Source organism: Lycium barbarum, chromosome 9 (genome assembly GCF_019175385.1).
Source record: "Lycium barbarum isolate Lr01 chromosome 9, ASM1917538v2, whole genome shotgun sequence".
Taxonomy (NCBI): Eukaryota; Viridiplantae; Streptophyta; class Magnoliopsida; order Solanales; family Solanaceae; genus Lycium; species Lycium barbarum.
Genome location: NC_083345.1, coordinates 107,782,453 through 107,798,160, shown reverse-complemented (window position 1 = coordinate 107,798,160; position 15,708 = coordinate 107,782,453). Strand labels below are relative to the sequence as shown.

Below are 15,708 nucleotides of genomic sequence, written 5' to 3'. Positions count from 1 at the left end.
CTTCAAACTAAAATGAAATTTGTTAAATAAGTCCTTAATATAATGTCCAAATTCTCAAAAGTCAACATGTAATTACTCAAATGTTTTAAAAAGGAACTGAAACATTAAATTTAAAAGTCAAGACCTTTTTTATTGCTAGAATGCTTAATATATATTCTTTTCCAATTATTTATCTTGTCTTCTACTATCTCAAAAAAGTAACGAGCAGTCACTTGTACTTGGTAAGTAGCGTATAATAGATTGTTCTAATTAGTTTTTTTGTGGGGGTGGAGCATATATATATATATATGTATATATTATCACTTATTTATAGTTTTCTTCAATTTTTTACATTATTTCACCTATTTAAAAGTATTTATTATAATTATATCATTTTATAAATATTAAAAATTAAAATCCCATGGGGCTTACGCCCCGTGCCTCGGGGCTGACGCGACACTAAGGCAGACGTAAAACGCCCCGCCTTACGCCCTCGCCTTTTAAAACACTGTTTGCGTTTTAATAAATTTCTTGTTATTTTAGAATGTTTTTCTGATTCAAACTAGGTAACTAACAATGATGAAGTTAGCTACACCAGTGGCTATGTGTTTGCTTTGGGTACAGGTGCTATTTCATGGAAGTCTTCCAAACAGACTTGTATAACATGCTCTACTACGGAACCTGAGTTTATTGCTCTTGAGTTAGCAGGGCAAGAAGCTGAATGGTTGAGAAACACAGATGTGCCGTTGTGGGAACTACAATCTTCACCAATCTCTTTACATTGTGACTCACATGCGACAATTGGGATTTCTAAGAACACTATGTACAATGGAAAAAGGAGGCATATTCGCATCATACATGGTGCAGTTAAACAATTGTTGAAACATGATGTTATCTACTTGGAATATGTAAGGTCCGAAAGAAATTTGATAGATCCTCTAACCAAGGGTTTAGCAAGGAAGATGATCCTTGAAACATCGAGGGGGATGGGCCTAAAGCCTATGAATTGAGGTAATATGGTGGATACCCGTTTGTGGTCAAATGAAGCCATATAGGCTATCAATATACACTAAATTTCCTATCCCTATGGCGTGTATTAGTGTTTATAAGGTTGAGCGTATTTGCTCTTAATGATTCCATAACCTTAAGGTGGTTTATGTTGAAATAGACTTGGTAGGATCACCTACGTAAATGTAAAGGTGTGGTCTCCTTTTATGAAATACTTAGGTCATCTTTCTAAAGCACTCATTAGACCCAAGGTTTGTGCATGACCATAAAAGCACTTTTGTGAGTATCGCGGAGTTTGCATAAAACTAAGAATATAGTGTGTGTTGTGGGGGTCTCAACTCATGTCCTTTTAGTTCAAGAGTACTTCACTTTTTGGATGTTTCTTGTTGCCTCATTTCACTACGTGTTAATTCAAATTGAAAGATATTGACACTTAAGTACACGTTTCTTCTTTTGCCCAAAAATTATTCTTATTCTTTATCTTTGCATTAGTGGAGATCTTGAGGATTATGGCAGTACATTCTTTATAGATAATGCAAAGACAAAGTTTCCTTGTGGGTTCTCTTTTCACTCACTTATATTTTGTGCTTCATAAATGTCAAATGTCCCTCATAAGTGGTGGAAAATCTTTCTTTCCACTTTATAATGAGAAGTCCTTTATTGGGTTGGTAAGTGGGCTAGAATAAGAAAGTGGCCTCGTGCACATGAGAATTGGGCTTCGTAGGCAAAATGGATCGATCCCCTCCACCCACCCATCCCCCACCCCCGCCCCCACACCCTTGCGCGACATATTTACTTTCTGATTCTAATCTTCACTCTATTGTCATCTAACTATAAAAAGAGGTTCAGAGGTTTCATGGAAATAAATCTTTTCTTCTACTTAAAATTTTGTCTTTTCTTATAGTTTGTGCAAACTCCAAACTTCCAGCCATTAGTGTAGGTGTTTGGAAGTGTTGTTGAACCTTAGGGAGCATACCGAGCAAAATGATTTGCACCGTAGTCGGTCTGAAAACTCCTTTCAAGATAGTGGCTTGCCACGACAAAACAGTGATTTGATCAGTTGCTTTCTTCTTTTACTTGTTACTGATCTAAAAGAAAATACAATCTCATAGAAAGAACTCTCTCCGTACAAACGACTATTTCCTAACGTCTCTATTCTGATTTCAGGCGCTTGGCGCCTACGCGCCGCTAGATGGCCTCGCCGGACGGCCTCCCTCTGGCGCGTCTGGACTAGATAACAAGAGCCCACACTGAGACGACCCCTAATTTAGTAGAAATTTCACAAAATTCGACCTATGCTTCTGTTGTTTCACCGAATTCGATGCCGAGTTCAAGTTCTAACAACGTACAGGTGGTGAAAGCCAGAGTATCCACTCACAATGGGGTACCAACTGTTATCTTTAAAGCCAAAGAATTTTATGGTGCTATGACACATCACTGCAGACTGACTCTTGTTGGTAAGTTTCTCAAAAGTAGACCTAATATTGAAAAGATTAAAAGTGCTTTTGTTGAGAAAATTTCAACCAAAAAGACTGTTAATATTGGGGATTTTGATTTCAGAACTGTTTTCTTGGATTTTAAATGTGAAGAAGACTGTAAAAATGTATTTTTTAGAAGAATAGTTGAGATTGATGAACAATAAATGTGGCTTGAGCAATGGACTCCGGATTTTAAACCGGATGAAGATGCTCCTTTTGCGCCAGTTTGGGTATTGCTTCCTGGTGTTCCATTGAACTGTCATTACTGGGATTATATTAAACAGATCTTATCCCCAGTAGAAGTCCCACAAATGCTGGATAATGCTACCATAACTAAGAACAGACCAAGTTTAGCCAAGGCTCGAGTGATAATTGACTTAACTAAGCCGAGAGTGGAAAAAAATTGGATTAGGCTAGAAGATGAAGATACTCCACTTAGAGGCTTCTACCAAAAGATTGATTATGAGCAAGTCCCTAAATATTGCAAAAACTGTAAAAGAATAGGATATTCTGTTGAGGTATGCAGGTGGGCAGAAAAGAAGAAGCAAGCTCAACAAAACAAGGAGAATAAGAAGATGGAGGACAAAGAGCTGAGCAAAAACAAAGGGAATGAAAGATCTGAGGCACCTGGGGTGAATCCTAAAAATGCAAAAGAGAAAGACAACAACGAGAAGGCCTCCAAAAATGCTAAGAATGATCAGTCGGAACAACCAAAAGGTACTAATAACAATAAAAAGAATAAAAAGGATGAGATAGATATGGAAGAGCAAAGTAATCCTCAAGTTAATCAGAATAACCAACAGACGACTAGAGAGGAAGCAAGCATCACTGAGAAAAGTGATGATCAGGTCTCCAGAGAGAATGTTAATAACAACAAAGATAAAGAACCCCCCAAGATCCCACAAGTGACACATGGTGAGAAAATTGAAAGGGAGGAAGAACAGAGTAGTAAAGCTAATAACAAGGAACCTGTCAAAAAGAAGAGGGTAGGTTTTATAGTTAAAAAAAGTAGAACTAATACCTTGCAAGAATTCAAGGAAAATGCTATGGAGAAGCTAGAAGGAAAAAGAAAAATCAGAAGAGGAAGGAAGCAAGAAAGGTTAGAATGATGAGCAAGGAAAAATTCAAACAGGTGGAAAAGACTGGCAAGAAAAAACAAGAAATTTTCAGCTTTGGAACTGCAAAAGAGGAATCAGAGATACAAAAGGAATCTCAAGAAATCCAGAAAGTTGTAGAAGTTGTAAAAGAGAACAACAACATGCATGAACGTAAGGATGATAGAGGAATCAAGGATCAAGAACCTACTGAAAATGATAGGAGTCATGGTGATGGCATCTATCAGAATGGTTCAATGGGCAATACTAATAAAGGAGGACATATCACTATAGATCTCAATTTGGAGGAAAATCTCAAAAATGATGATACAGGAGATTCTTTGAAGGAACATCATGATCAAAGAACTTATTCTACAAATAATAGATTGGCTTCGGTGAAAAAGGCAGAACTGGGAGCTATCAGCATGGCATTTGATGCCATAATCCAAAAACATGACATTTCCCCAAGAGGAAGATCCAGAACCAGGAAAAATAAAACTACTACTGGAAATAATTCCAGAAGTAGGCTAAGACAGAGAAGTAGTATTGCTTGATCCCCCATATATCTTTTCCATGATTAATACAATATCTTGGAATATAAGGGGGCTCAAATCTAAAAAAGCCTTTATTAGACTGATCAAAATTGCAAAAATGCATAAGGTTCAATTTGTAGCTTTACAAGAGCCTTTCATCAGTGACTCAAATCTGGAAAAATACAAGAAAAGGCTTGGTCTTCAACATGCTATGGTAAACAGAAATGGGAAAATTTGGTGCTTTTGGGAGGATTCTATGAATTGTACTGTAGTTTCTAACACCAACCAACAACTTACACTTAAGATCCTTCAACTTTCCACCAATAAAACATTTTGGTATACCATTGTTTATGCAAAGACTACTGCAAGGAAGAGGAAAAAGCTTTGGTATAAAATAAGAGAAAATATGGCTCAAATTAATGGTCCATGGGAAATATTGGGTGATTTTAATGTTATAACTTCTCTTGGAGAAAAGAGGGGTGGCACATCTCACAAGATGAGAAATAGCATGGATTTCATCACTTGTATGGATGACTCTGGGCTAGCTGATGCTGGATAAAGTGGTAACACCTATACTTGGACAAATAACAGGAAAAGGGGTTACAGGATTTGCAAAAAATTGGACAGGGTTCAAAGCAATGAAGAATGGAATGACAATATTGGGAACGTTGTGGTCAAACACTTGGATAGAATGGGCTCTGACCATAACATGGTTCTGTTTAAAAGTATTGATCGTACTAACAATTTTGTGAGATATTTCAGGTTTCTAAATTTTTGGGCTCTACAACCAGATTTCCAGCAACTGGGAAGATATTATTTATGGTAATCCTATGTTCATTTTGCAGGAAAAGCTTAAAAGGATAGCTAAAGCACTGAGCATTTGGTCAAAGGAATCTATTGGAGACATTTTTGAAAATGTGAAGAATTATGAAGATCTCACCACTGAGATGGAACAAAAGATGGATAAGGATGATTCTGAATATAACAGGCAATAACTCAACAGAGTAAATGCAGAGCATATCAAGTGGATCAGCATCCAGGACAACTTTCTTCAACAAAAAGCTAATATACAGTGGAAAGAAGAAGGAGATTCTTATACTAAATATTTCATTAGTACTATTAAACACAGAAGGAGGAAAGCTGCTATCCACAGAATCAAAAATGCTGATGGTATATGGTTGGAAGGCAGTGAGACAATCGGAAATACAGCAATCCAGCACTTTAAGAATCCTTTCACTGAAAAGGATTGACATTGGAGTTTTGAGCAATATTGAAAGATTGGTCACAGACGAAGACAACCAGGAACTTAACAAATTCCCAGAGGAAGCTGAAATCAAAAAATCCATCATGGGTCTAAGTCCAAATAGTGCAACAGGTCTTGATGGATTTAATGGATTCTTCTTTCAAAGCTGTTGGCAGATCATCAAGAGTGATTTAATGAACTTTGTTCAAAGTTTCTACTGTGGTAAAAGGATGACCAAGTACTTTACTCATACATGTTTAGTACTTATTCCCAAAGTTGAAGAACCTACTAGTTTTTCACAATTAAGGTCAATCAGTTTAACCAATTTTTCAAACAAAATCATTTCCAAGATTATGGCCTCTAGACTAAATTTGCTACTTCCTAAGTTGATATCTGGTAATCAGTCTGGGTTTATCAGTGGTAGGATCATCACAGATAATATACTACTAACCCAAGAGATTATTCATGGTATTAACAAAGGAAAGAAAGCTAATATTGTTTTCAAACTGGATATGGAAAAAGCATATGATAAAGTTTCTTGGTTGTGTGTGATTTTCAATCTTAGAAAATTTGGTTTCTCTGAATTCTTTATTGACCAAATTTGGAGACTAATTTCATATGTTTGGTACTCTATCATTATCAATGGTGAAAGAAAAGGTTTCTTTCACTCGATTAGAGGATTAAAACAAGGAAATCCTCTCTCCCCCTCACTTTTCATATTAACTGTTGAGCTTTTAACTAACCTTCTTCACAAAGTTTATGATAAAGACAGGTTTATTGGATATGGCATAATCACAGAGGGCCCTAGGATTAATCATCTTGCATACACAGATGACATAATCCTATTCACTTCCTAGGACAATTATTCTCTTAAAACCATTATGAGACAGTTAAGGAAGTATGAAGAAGTATCTGGCAAGAAGATCAACAAATCTAAGAGTACGTTTCTAACTGCTTCTCATGTAGCTTCTGGCACAATAAGCAGGGTGAAAAGGATTACAGGATTTCAAGAAGGGGATTTTCCTTTTACCTACCTAGGGTGTCCCATCTACACTGGAAGAAAGAGGATTTCTCATTATGCGGAAATATCTTCAAAGATTGTAAAACGTATAGCAAGTTGGCAGGGTAACTTATTATCTCCCAGAGGTAAAGCAGTTATCATTCAACAGGTCCTACAATCTCAAACTATGCATATACTTCTTATTGTTTCCCCTCCCAAAATTGTGCTCAAACAATTGGAGAAATACTTTGCAAATTTTTTGGGGGGGCCAAAGTGAGGGGAAGAATAAGTATCATTGGAGTGCTTGGAAAAATCTGTGTTATCCAAAGGATGAAGAAGGACTTGGCTTCAAATCTCTGACTGATATTCAGAGTTCCTTTATTATCAAAAGATGGTGGAGATTTAGAACTCAAAAGAGCTTATGGGCAGATTATCTAAAGGCCAAATATTGCATTAGAGTTAATTCAGTGGCTAGAAATTGGAGCTCTGGACAATCACAAAGTTGGAAGGAGCTATTGGCTTGCAGAGAAATTGTTGAACCTCACATGCTATGGAAAATAAATAGTGGAACGTCCCTATTTTGGTGGGATAATTGGACAGGATTTAGGCCTCTAGCATCTATGCTACAACCAGGGCCCAAACCAGGAAATACAAGGGTAAGTGAGTTCATGAATGGGAGGAACTGGGACATTGATAGGCTCAATGATACAGTCCCTCTGACTTTGAAAAATCACATTGAGAAGATCCAAATAGCTGACCAAAACAAGCTTGACACCTGTTTATGGACACTAAACAGTGATGGCAAGTTTACTAGTTCTACTGCTAGAGACCTGATTAGACAGAGAAGGGACAAAAATGATACTTATAGGAAGTTATGGTACATATACTTATAGGAAGTTATGGTACATACTCCTATCACTAGCTTAAAAGTATGTTGGGACAAGCCTCCAGCACCAAGCTTCAAGATAAACACTGATGGTAGCTCGTTAGAAAGAGAAAAGAAGGCTGGAGCAGGTGGAATAATCAGAGATCATAATGGGAGCATGATATTAGCATACAGTGAATCTTTAGAGTTCTGCAGCAACAACATGCCAGAAATCAAAGCTGCTATCATGGGTTAACAGTACAGCTCTATATTGGGACTGAAGAATGTTATTCTAGAGATGGACTCCAATCTTATAGTGGAAATGATTAATGGAACTAATCACCCTTCATGGAGGATTCAACACTTGATAGAAATCATTCAGGACTAGCTAAGGAAACTACATGGCACTGCAAGACACTGCTATAGAGAGGCTAATACAGTAGCTGATATTCTATCCAAGCAAGGATCCTTATTTGGAGAAAATGCTGTTTACCAAAATATCCAGAGTCTACCTAAGGAAGCTATTGGTTCATACAGGTTAGACAAATGTGGTATGGCTAGTTTCAGGATCAAGAAGAAAAAAATAGGTATAGGCTAACTATTATGAGAACAAATGATGAAGTCACCAGTTTCAACATTTGTTCTAAAAGAATTTTTGAAAGCTAACTGTATAGGAGGAGACCCCTCTATCTGGTGAAGGAATGGCCTGTCATTACCTTCCCTTTTTGTTGGATATGTTACCATGTAACTATCCCCCTTTGTACTTCAATTGTTCATAATAAAATCTCAATTTAACCAAAAAAAAAAAAAATTGTTACTGATCTATATTGTTCTCAATTTTTACTCACACAATTTAATCAGTTCATCGATAAGCTTGTTTACTCACAAGTACAAGTTTAGGTAATCAGGCCCCACCTCTTTGATAGTTTCAAACTTTATTTTAAACTCTTCATATTAAGCTAATTTCTCTATCTTTGGTTTCCATTTAAATTAAAGGTTCGAACAGAATTATCATAACTTTCTTGAAGGAAGCCTTTATGTTTTGTGCCTAGTCTGTCTTATTTTCCCTCCAAATTTTTATGACTTGTTGGTTTTATAGTAATATCTAGAGATCACTAGAATCTTGAGATGCCACAAAATCCATCATGAAAGTAGTTTTGGGTTTGTTAATTAGTTTAATTTGTAAAATTAATATTTTCTCACCAAAAGTGGATTTAAAATGCCATGATAAGGACTTCTTTCTATCTCAATTCCCAAAATTATATTAAGAACAAAAACAAAAAGGGAAAGGTACCAAATATTATATATGCCTCATGTGCTGAAAAACAGTGTGGAGACGATGGTACAACCTAGCAAGCAATGAACTCCCATACAATATTTGAGTATTCAAAGTAGGCCAAAAAATACTCATGCTTTTTATTTTATTTATTATTAACATTCATGTTTCATTCACATCTAGTGCTAACTTTTCAGAGAATCACTCTTCTGACTAAATGGCTGGAGCTTCAAGTTTCCATTTTTATATTTAATGACCCATCATTTTTCTGAGGGAAAGGTGTTCTTTAGTAATGCTTTTTTTTTTTTAAAATGTTTTACTGAAAACTATTCCAAATATTTGTCAAGACCTAACTTGATCAGTAAGGTGTAGGTGCCAATAAGGCAATAACAACAGAATTTGAGGAATATTAATATCTTTTAGAATAGGATTGTAAATCTTCCCTTATATAGGTAATTACTTACTATGTACTTATTTTATTTCTCTTCAAAAGATATTAACAATAATAGCAAAAGCATTTTGAATTTGAGTTGTGGAGAATAATGATTAATATTCTCAATAAGTAACTTTCAAGGGAATAGTCTCTGATACTGATAGCTATAGTTTTGGCTTTAGATTGTCTTCCGACATCTTTTTATCTCATTATTTTTTAAAAATTTAAAAATCTTCTTTAGGTAAAAACTATAATTCATATTGACTCCATTTAGCATATTCGCTTTGGTTTACATGGATCTTGAAGCGCAAGAAGATTTTATTCATTGATACTAACTAAGGAGTCTTTAAACTTTTATATCTATGTTCATAAAACTTTTGGCATGATAAATTTCATTTACGTCTATTCGAGTTTGCTCGATCTGTTCTATTGAAACCTTATCATGCAATTATATTCTTCGCTCTCAATGATACCCTCGATATCATAGTAACATTGTATCAATTTCCTCAATCCTAGTGATTAGACTATTTGATTTAAACATCTTTCTTAAAGAAGGTAGTTTGATGGACTTCAAAAGTCTAATAGAAAAACTGGACCAAATAGTACGATTAAAAATTATTATTTTTCACAAAAGTAGTAGGATGCGTGGTCGATGAGGACGTACTGCTTGGGTAGTCTAACTTACAAGCCAAGGCAAAATATGAAGACCATGCCGTCCTTTTCTCCTTTTTTTTTTTTTTCAAAAACTAAAAAAAAAAAAAAAAACTACTGTAAGTGAATACACTCTGACTTTCTGGTTCGAGGGACAAGTTTGTATACTACAAATACGGAAGTATATGATGTCAAAGCTAAAAAAACAACATCATTTATGAATGGCTTTCTCAAATGAATGTCTTCACTTTTTCAAAAAAATTGCAACGTGAGTGTTTGAAGACTTTGTCATAAAGAAATTAAGGTTAATCTAGAAATAGTATATTTTGAAAAGAAAAAAAAAAGTAGAATTTTATCATCCCATTTGTGGTTTCATTATTTGGACCCCTTAATTTATCTAAGGAGAACAATACAATATCACATGCCACGAGAAAGAAGGAGAAGAATGTCAAGTTAATTAGTGGAAATAACTGAAACAATTAAAATCACATGACAAGCAGTGCTGAAAATTGAATTTTCTTAAACATGTCAAAGAAAAATGATAAATTACCTTTCACGTAAGCCTGTCAAATGGGCTGGGCTGGGCCTGGTTGGAGGAGGGAAAGGGGTGTCCGGCCTTGCCCCCTACCCGGGTAGGGGGTACATAGTGGGCCGGGCCGGGTTTTAGTCAGTGGACCGGGCCGGATTTTAATTATTTAAAAAAAAAAATCTAATACTAAATTTATTAAGTTTGATACTTTAAAATCTAGTTGTTGTCAACTTTATTTTAACCATCAAGTTTCTTAAATTATACTTTGGCCCTATTTTCAATCTATAAATATCATTCATTCTTTTTCATATTGTCTCACAATTCTCTACTCTCCTTTTTCCCTAAATTTCCTACTCATCTAAATCTCTCTCTCTCTCTCTCTCTTCCAACTTCCAAGTTCAAATTTCAAAATTTAAATTTAATGGATAATGATAATCCTCCACCTCCTCCTCGAGTCCGAAGATCAATTTCAAGTCTGGTGTAGTTGCATTTTGAGCGAGTAGACGAGGAACATATTAAATGTCAACATTGTGGTCAAATATATCTCCATAAGTCCGAATCGGTTTTTGGGGTACCGTCCGTTACGTAGGCACTTAGACAAAAGGCACAAAATTGAAACTTTGAAGCTTATCTCTTCTTTAAATTTCTCCATGAATGCTAGCGTTTTGAACTTTTCATTTGTAATAAGTTAACCGTTCAAGTTTGTATGTTTTGAATTTGCAATGTTATCAATTTAAGTTTGAAGTTTTATTTTAAATTACTTATGTAGTCTTCTATCACATTCTCAACTTTTTGTAATTTTTAGCACTTAAATAGTCGTTGGGAGTCTTCATTCCAACAACATATTCAAGATATACACAAATATACCATTAACATATACAAGATATACACAAATATACTACTTAAATAAAAAAAATAAAAAATAAAATTCGACGTGGGCCGGGCCGGACCAGGCACCCGGTGGGCCAGAACCCAGGCTGTTGGTGGGCCGGGATACCGGGCTAAATGGCATGTCCGGCCCAACCCCCTTTATTTTTTTATTTGATTTTTGGTTTTTATTGATGTTTTTATTTTGACTAAGATTTTCGTTTGTATTCAAATTTAAAAGAAGTAATTTGCTTGGACTGGAGGAAAAGTTTCCTTTACCCTATTAATGAAGTTGCAAACATGGACCTGTTAGCTGCTGTTCTGGGTGGTGAAGTAGGCACCTTACCAACAATATATCTTGGAATGCCTTTAGGAGCCAAATCTAAGTCAGTAGAAGGTTTGCCTTAAGACAAACTTTTACCCAAAATTAGGCCTTAAGACCTAACTTTGCCCGAATAGGCCTAATTTGCTACAAACTTCTACATTGCAATTTTTTTTTAATATTTGACTAAGCGGGGTTCGAAGCCGAACCCATAAATTTTAGACAAAGAGCAAAAATTAAAAATTTCAAATTTTGAGGGACAATAATTAAAGACCAGTGCCTTTGAAGGCTATTCCGCACAAAAAAATGAAGTCAGGTGAAGGTTCATGGGCCGGCCATACTAGATGCAGACCTCTAGAGATTCGAGGGTGAGCTCTTATCCATGCCAGGCCGCCTGAAGATCTTTTTTTCCACTAACCCAGCCCACCACCCTCTTACCGGGTTGGGGGGCGGCCGGTTATGGGCCGGGTTATTCAGTTTGACATATTGCCTCTTATAAGGATTTATTATCTATTACTTTCACGTCCCTAATTGGGATGGAATATAATTGATACCCAACCCTTACTATATGTTGTGACCCTGAATTATCTGATTGCAAGTCCTAATTCAACTTAACATCAAAAGTAATAGATAATAAATCATTATAAGAGGCAATATGTCAAACTGAATAAGGAATAATTATCCCAAAACATCTATCAAATTAACCCTCTCTGATAAGTAGAGGCGGGGTCAGGAATTAAAATTTTATGGGTTCAAGATTTTAAATCTTTTAAGCTATTGGGTTCTAAATTGGAGTACTAATTTGCACGTATTTAATGATTTTCTTAAGATAAATACATGATTTGGACCAAAGCTACTGAATTGAACTAAATTTGTAGCTTCTACTCTTCCTCTGCCCCTACCGACAAGAAGTCACGAGCTTCTAGAATTTGGAAAAAAATTGAAATACATAGATTATGGGTATTACCAGGAATAGTATAATTGTCTAAAGAGAATGTAAAAGTTGGAAGAGGTCATCGCTGGATCAATCAACAAATGTCTGTCAACTGAACAGCCAAGTCCGGGACTCATCACAAATACTGTCACCTGCGTCGTCAATACTTGCCACACAACGTAGCAGACCCAAATAGGCTAAGTACCACTGAAAGGGGTACCCAATAAGTCTTGTTGACTGCCCCTTAAGCGTGGAACAAGACTAGTCTGACGCTAAATAAATAATAAATATAATAAAGGTGCAATGGAGTAATTAAACAATTCATTTAGTTAACATTGAAATCTATAAGCTGAAATTGAATCATGAAATCTGACATATGCATTGAATCCGAGTATAACTGGAAACATTTTATTCTAAATAGGTTTTACAAACCATGGCATCGGTATGTGGAGTAGATATCCTACCCTGGCCCTGGAAACACTCACACTTGAGGAGGTTGGCCACTTCTCCCAAACTAAATATGTGCATGTTAGCACCTGCAAGTGCCGGATTGTTGTCCTACCATGGTTGTGGGACACTCACACTCGTGGAGATTGACTACTTCTCTCATACATGAATATGTGTTAATTAGCACCTGCAAGTATGAAGTAGCTACTCCTGCCTCCGGGACACCATGCCTCACGAGGTTGACTACTTTTCACATGCCGCATCTGATCACATTATCTAAATTTGAGCTGAATCTGAGCAAGGCAAATTATTTCATATGCAACAAGCAATTAAATCAAATCATGCAATTTAATCACTTTCAATATTATGAGCTAACTGGTTAAACGTTTGCACATGACTGAGTTATTTATATTGTTCATTATGAAGTGTAAAGCTAGCAGATCAAGCACTGAAATTGCAAAGCTTAATTATTAGAATGTACAAACATATTAGGCTTTAACTTTATACTTAGGTAATCTATAAAACAACTAATATGCACGGCGTGAAACAAGGAAGTTTACCTCAAATCAACTGTCCAAGTCTTCTTAACAACCCTCGTATAGTCAACTCCACGAAATCTACAATCTACAATTTAAGTGCTTAAAATTGTTAATCCAAACTTTTCACTCAACCTAGTTCCTTCATCAAGGTATTATATAGTCATTTAGGGCTTATATTTAAATCCATGAACTCCATCAATCTTTTATTCTATAATCGTAATACGGCCAACATATTCTACCTCTAACGATATGAGGTAACGAGATTTACTTTGAGCAAAGTTCTCACAAAATTATAAGTTTTTCCTCGCTTGAGTCTTGAAGTTGCTCCTTGGAATCATGAGATTTGCCAAGTGATTTGATGTTAGGAAGATAATTAAGTGATATATATATATATATATATATATATATATATATATATCATCTTTGATTACCTTGAAGTGCCTGTGTCAAAACCATTTCAAAAGCTCTAGGTCTGAAAATAAACTATATAGTTTTCTCTTTTCCGCTTATATTTACTCCATCCGTTTCAATTTATGTGAACTCATTTGACTGGGCACGACATTTAAAAAAGAGTGAAACTTTTAAAACTTGTGGTTCAAAATAAGTCTTGAATATCTGTGTCTGTAAATCATTTCATAAAGTGAATTTGTTTTCAAATTAGGGAAGAGGTCATTCATTTTGGCACGGACTAAAAAGGAAATAGATTCACATAAATTGAAACGAAGGGAATATAATATTTTACCTGGATGCTATGCCCACTGCTTTGCGCTCAAACGGATCAATGCTTGGGTGACGCTGCCCACCATGAATCGGTAAGCTCTTTGACAGCCACCAATAAACTGTGACAGTTTTGTAGGACTATCAAAATGACAAACGGTTTGAAGCATTCAAAATTAGAGTTCAAGGGCTTTAATTTGATGCTTTATTTCATGGGTAAACTCCTTATACATTGGGAGTTGTGACCGTTTAAATTTAATGCACTAAGGTCTTTCCCTAAAAATTCCAACTTGTTCCAAACTACTTCTCCGCTCTAAGCATTATATGACCTTTTGAGCATAAGATTTAGGTATCGGATGTAATGCTTGATAAAAAAGTTCGAGATATTACACTACCAATGTATGATAGTTGCATATGTTTGCAATAAAAAATCTCTTTAATTGAAGTAGAGTACAACAACAACAATATACTCAGTGAAATCTCACAATGTGGGGTCTAAAAAGGGTAAAGTGTACGCAGACCTTACCCCTATCTCGGAAGATAGAGAGGTTGTTTTCGAAAGACCCTCGGCTAAAGAGAAAACGCCTTTAATTGAATTAGAGTATGCACTCAAATACATACCTAAAAATCAATTATCAAATGTAACAACTACGACATTAAAAAAAAAAAAAAAAAATCCTCTTTCTCAAGCGATGTTGATATATGAATCTTCAAGGGACAAGAGATGACAATCTTTTTCCAGTAGTCCTTTTTAATATGCTTTTTAAGCTATTTGGACCACTATGTTTACGTATGACCGTTCCTCCAACTAAATTTAAACACCAAATATGACTCTTGAATATTTTCACTTTATTACTTTCTTATATACCTTCTAATAATTTTGAAAAAGTTCTCATTTGTACCTCTTACTTACAAAATCTAATTAAATTTGATGATCAACAAAAAATAAGTCCTCTTCTTTTCTTTTTGCTACACTTTTTAAAAAATTAATTTATATAAAAAAAAGGCTTGATTTTAATGCAAGTGAGACATACTTCTCCATTTGTTCAGTTTTATTTGACATTATTTTTCTTTTTAATTTGTTTAAAAGATGACGACGACTTTCAATTGAAATAATTTAATTTTAAACTTCTTATTTCACCCTTAATAGTATAATTTATAGCCATAAAAATGTTTATGACTTACTTAAGACCGCAAGTTTAAAAAAAAAAAAATTAAACCCTGTCATTGTCAAACCGATTCAAATAAATTGAAATGCAGGGAAAAATTGTTAAATGAGAAAAATGGCCAAAATTTGTTGCAAAACATCATCATGACAAAGTAGAAGTCACAACTCAAATGCGATTGTTTTAGATAGTTAAAGGTCCTCGGATGCTACTTTCTTCTTCTTATCCAACAAGTCAGTGTCCATTTTTTGAGTTTTGATGGTTATTATTTCAACTAATTCGGATTCATGCTGAATAAGTTCTTTAAAGAGAAAACGCTCCTCATAAGAAATTTCTCTATTTTCATGATTCGAACCCAAGGTCAGATTAAGAATAGAAGTATTGCATTCATCCAGTGGCGGAACTAGGATTTATACTAAGGGGTGTCAAAATATAAAAAGTAAATATACGACGAAATTAAAGGGGTTCAACACATAGTGTGTGTGTATGTGTGTGTGTGCGCGTGTGTATACGAGTGTGTGTGCGCGTGCGCGTTTTTTTTTTTACGTATTTACACAGTGTAATTTTTCGGCAAAGGAGTGTTAGTTGACACCCCTTGGATGCATGTGGCTCAGCTCTACCACTGCA

At 35.2% G+C, this 15,708-nt stretch overlaps 1 long non-coding RNA gene across 2 annotated transcripts; it reads right to left on the bottom strand.

The window, feature by feature from the left end:
- Positions 1-12,542: 12,542 nt before the first annotated feature.
- LOC132611394 (uncharacterized) lies at positions 12,543-15,425 on the bottom strand. Of its 2 annotated transcripts, none has more exons than XR_009571616.1 (3): positions 13,941-15,425; positions 13,220-13,283; positions 12,543-12,952 (listed from the first exon to the last, which is right to left on the bottom strand). It is a non-coding gene; the product is annotated as an uncharacterized LOC132611394 (long non-coding RNA). The 2 variants fall into 2 exon arrangements; XR_009571615.1 differs by having other exon boundaries at positions 12,543-12,922.
- Positions 15,426-15,708: the final 283 nt, after the last annotated feature.